General features: G+C 40.4%; 1 non-coding gene across 1 annotated transcript; it reads right to left on the reverse strand.

The window, feature by feature from the left end:
* Nucleotides 1-2,741: 2,741 nt before the first annotated feature.
* On the reverse strand, nucleotides 2,742-2,849 carry LOC112700311 (small nucleolar RNA R71). The gene has a single exon (XR_003153221.1). It is a non-coding gene; the product is annotated as a small nucleolar RNA R71 (small nucleolar RNA).
* Between the last annotated feature and the right edge of the window lie 2,071 nt (nucleotides 2,850-4,920).

Below are 4,920 nucleotides of genomic sequence, written 5' to 3' on the forward strand. Positions count from 1 at the left end.
GAGGGCGGGGCGTTAGTGACAGACGCAAAAGAATCACTGGATTCTATTCCGGCCTGATCGAGAACCGACAGATGGATAGCCGTGCCGTGACAGGGTGCGTTGAACATTTCCACTGAGAGGATGGGAGGTAGCCACTGACAACGGTGAAACCCTTGCATAAGCTTGCCATGGAAAGGAGGAAGAAGGATTGGATGAAGACAGTAGGAAAGCAGAGAGACGGAAGGGAAGGCATCTTCATACGCTTATCTGAAATTCCTACCAATGAATTACATAAGTATCTCTATCTTTATCTTTATGTTTTATGCATTTATCACCATACCCATTTGAGTTTGCCTGACTAAGATTTACAAGGTGACCATAGCTTGCTTCATACCAACAATCTCTGTGGGATCGACCCTTACTCGCGTAAGGTTTATTACTTGGATGACCCAGTACACTTGCTGGTTAGTTGTGCGAAGTTGTGTTTATGCCATGGTGTTGAATACCAAGTTTTTGGATTCATTACCGGGGGTTATTTGATTTGTGAAAAGTATTGATCACAATTTCGCGCACCAAGTTTTTGGCGCCGTTGCCGGGGATTGTTGAGTTTGGACAACTGACGGTTCATCTTGTTGCTTAGATTAGGTATTTTTTTTCGGAATTCTTGAAGATGAATTCTAGAGTTTCATGATGATTTATTGAAGTCTGGCTGGCTCTGAAGCCATGTCTAATTTCATTGGACCGAGGTTTCAACTCATCATCACAAAAGCTTGTTGATCTCTATCAATCTTGCTTTTGGAGCAGTGATCTGCTAAGGCTTGGCTGGCCATTGGCCATGTCTAGTGTTTTGGACCGAAGCTTTCCTTGAAAGCTTGGCTGGCTGTGAAGCCATGTCTAATTCCTGGACCGGAGTCTTAGACTAGCATTGCACTGATTCCTGGAATTCTCATTAAGAATTTTGATACCTTTATTTTCTTTTTCCACTTAATTTTCGAAAAAAAAGCACCAAAAATTTACAAAGTCATAAAATCCAAAAATATTTCTTGTTTGAGTCTAGTGTCTCATGTTAAGTTTGGTGTCAATTGCATGCATTCATTCATGTGTCTTAGTGATCTTCAAGATGTTCTTGATGATTTCTTACTCTAATCTTTAAATTCTCTTGACTTGAGTGTTTTGTGTGTCTCATATGCATTCTCATTAGTGTCAGTAGTATACAAACTGCTAAGTTTGGTGTCTTGCATGCATTGTTATTTGATTCTTGTTGCATTTTGATTTTTCCTTATTATTAAAAATCCAAAAATATTTTTAATTTATGTCTTCTCAAGTCAATAATACAGAGAATTGAAGATTCAGAACATACAGCAGAGGAATTACACAGAAAAAGCTGGGCGTTCAAAACACCCAGTGAAGAAGGACAGACTGGCGTTTAAACGCCAGCCAGGGTACCTGGTTGGGCGTTTAACGCCCAAAAGGGTATAGTTTTGGGCGTTAAACGCCAGAATGTGCACCATTCTGGGCGTTTAATGCCAGGATGGCACAAGAGGGAAGATTCTGTTTTCAAATCAAACTTTTTTAAGTTTTCAAAATTTTTCAAAATCAAATCTTTTTCAAATCATATCTTTTCAATCATATGTTTTCAAAATTGATTTCTTTCTATTTTCAAAGATACTTGCTATCAATTAATGATTTGATTCAACATCTCAAGTATGTTGCCTTTTCTGTTGAGAAAGGTTTAATGTTTGAATCATATCTTTTCTTGATAGCCAAGTCATTAATTTTCAAAATCAAATCTTTTTTAAATGTTTTTCAAATCATATCTTCTCAATCACATCTTTTTTTTAAAAACCAATCACATCTTCTTAACCACATTTTTTTTTCTTCAAAATAGCTTTCAATCAAATCTTTTTGATTTCTAATTTCAAAATCCTTTTCAAAAATCACTTTACTTCTTTCCCACTCTTATTTTCGAAAATCAATCAGTGTTTCTCAAAATGTTTTCAAAATCTTTTACTTAATTTTCGAAAATTGCTTCCCCTCTTCTCACATCCTTCTATTTATGGACTAACACTATTCCTTAATGCAAAATTCGAACTCCATCTTCTTTGATAAGTTCGAATTTTCTACTTCTGTCTTCTACTTTTCTTTTCCTCTGACACCTAAAGGAATCTCTATACTGTGACATAGAGGATTCCACATTTTCTTGTTCCCTTCTCTTTCTTATGAGCAGGAGCAAGGACAAAAGCATTCTTGTTGAGGCTGATCCTGAACCTGAAAGGACCTTGAAGAGAAAGCTAAGAGAAGTCAAAGCACAACTCTCTGTAGAGGACCTAACAGAAATCTTCAAAGAAGAAGAACCTATGGCAGCCGAAAACAACAACAATGCCAACAATACAAGGAAGGTGCTGGGTGACTTTACTGCACCTACTCCTAACTTTTATGGGAGAAGCATCTCTATCCCTGCCATTGGAGCAAACAACTTTGAGCTTAAGCATCAATTAGTTTCTCTAATGCAACAGAATTGCAAGTTCCATGGACTTCCATTGGAAGATCCTCATCAGTTTTTAGCTGAATTCTTGCAAATCTGTGACACTGTCAAGACTAATGGGGTTGACCCTGAGGTCTACAGACTGATGCTATTCCCTTTTGCTGTAAGAGACAGAGCTAGGACATGGTTGGACTCTCAACCTAAAGAAAGCCTGGACTCTTGGGAAAAGCTAGTCAATGCCTTCCTGGCAAAGTTCTTTCCACCTCAAAAATTGAGTAAGCTTAGAGTGGAAGTCCAAACCTTCAGACAGAAGGAAGGAGAATCCCTCTATGAAGCTTGGGAAAGATACAAACAATTAATCAGAAAGTGCCTTTCTGATATGCTTTCTGAATGGAGCATCATAGGTATTTTCTATGATGGTCTCTCTGAACTATCCAAAATGTCTTTGGATAGCTCTGCTGGAGGATCTCTTCATCTGAAGAAGACGCCTACAGAAGCTCAAGAGCTAATTGAAATGGTTGCAAATAACCAATTCATGTACACTTCTGAAAGAAATCCTGTGAACAATGGGACTAGTCAGAAGAAAGGAGTTCTTGAGATTGACACTCTGAATGCCATATTGGCTCAGAACAAAATATTGACTCAACAAGTCAATATGATTTCTCAAAGTCTGTCTGGAATGCAAAATGCACCAAGCAGTACTAAGGAGGCTTCATCTGAGGAAGAAGCTTATGATCCTGAGAACCCTTCAATGGAAGAGGTGAATTACATGGGAGAACCCTATGGAAACACCTATAACCCTTCATGGAGAAATCATCCAAATCTCTCATGGAAGGATCAACAGAGACCTCAACAAGGTTTCAACAACAATAATGGTGGAAGAAACAGGTTTAGCAGTAGCAAGCCTTTTCCATCATCTTCTCAGCAACAGACAGAGAGTTCTAAGCAGAATACCTCTGACTTAGCAACCATGGTCTCTGATCTAATCAAAACCACTCAAAGTTTCATGACTGAAACAAGGTCCTCCATTAGAAACTTGGAGGCACAAGTGGGTCAGCTGAGCAAGAAAATTACTGAACTCCCCCCTAGTACTCTCCCAAGCAATACAGAAGAAAATCCAAAAGGAGAGTGCAAGGCCATCAACATGGCCGAATTTTGGGAGGAAGGAGAGGCAGTGAACGCCACTGAGGAAGACCTCAATGGACGTCCACTGGCCTCCAATGAGTTTCCCCAAGAGGAACCATGGGAATCTGAGGCTCAAAATGAGACCATAGAGATTCCATTGGACTTACTTCTGCCATTCATGAGCTCTGATGAGTATTCTTCCTCTGAAGAGGATGAGTATGTCACTGAAGAGCAAGTTGCTAAATACCTTGGAGCAATCATGAAGCTAAATGACAAGTTATTTGGAAATGAGACTTGGGAGGATGAACCCCCTTTGCTCACCAAGGAACTAGATGACTTGTCTAGGCAGAAACTGCCTCAAAAGAGACAGGATCCTGGGAAGTTTTCAATACCTTGTACCATAGGCACCGTGACCTTCAAGAAGGCCTTGTGTGACTTAGGGTCAAGTGTAAACCTCATGCCTCTCTCTGTAATGGAGAAGTTAGGGATCTCTGAGGTGCAAGCTGCAAAAATCTCACTAGAGATGGCAGACAATTCAAGAAAACAAGCCTATGGACTTGTAGAGGATGTTCTGGTTAAAGTTGAAGACCATTACATCCCTACTGATTTCATAGTCCTAGAGACTGGGAAGTGCATGGATGAATCCATCATCCTTGGCAGACCCTTCCTAGCCACAGCAAGGGCTATGATTGATGTTGATAGAGGAGAGTTGATCATTCAAGTGAATGAAGAATCCTTGGTGTTTAAGGCTCAAGGATATCCCTCTGTCACCATGGAGAGGAAGCATGAAGAGCTTCTCTCAAAACAGAGCCAAACAGAGCCCCCACAGTCAAACTCTAAGTTTGGTGTTGGGAGGCCACAACCAAACTCTAAGTTTGGTGTTGAACCCCCACATTCAAACTCTAAGTTTGGTGTTGGGAGGTTCCAACATGGCTCTGAGCATTTCTGAGGCTCCATGAGAGCCCACTGTCAAGCTACTGACATTAAAGAAGCGCTTGTTGGGAGGCAACCCAATATTATATTTTGACTATTTTTCTTTGTTATTTTATGTCTTTTGTAGGTTGATGATCATGAGAAGTCACAAATCAATGAAAAAAGCAAAAACAGAATGAAAAACAGAAAGAAAAACAGCACACCCTGGAGGAAGAACCCACTGGCGTTTAAACGCCAGTGAGGCTAGCTGTTGGGCGTTTAACGCCCAGTCTGGCACCATTCTGGGCGTTTAACGCCAGAAAGGGGCACCAGACTGGCGTTAAACGCCAGAAAAGGGCAAGAAGCTGGCGTTAAACGCCAGAAATGGGCACCAGCTCGGCGTTTAACACCAGAATTGG

Source organism: Arachis hypogaea, chromosome 6 (assembly GCF_003086295.3).
Source record: "Arachis hypogaea cultivar Tifrunner chromosome 6, arahy.Tifrunner.gnm2.J5K5, whole genome shotgun sequence".
NCBI lineage: Eukaryota > Viridiplantae > Streptophyta > Magnoliopsida > Fabales > Fabaceae > Arachis > Arachis hypogaea.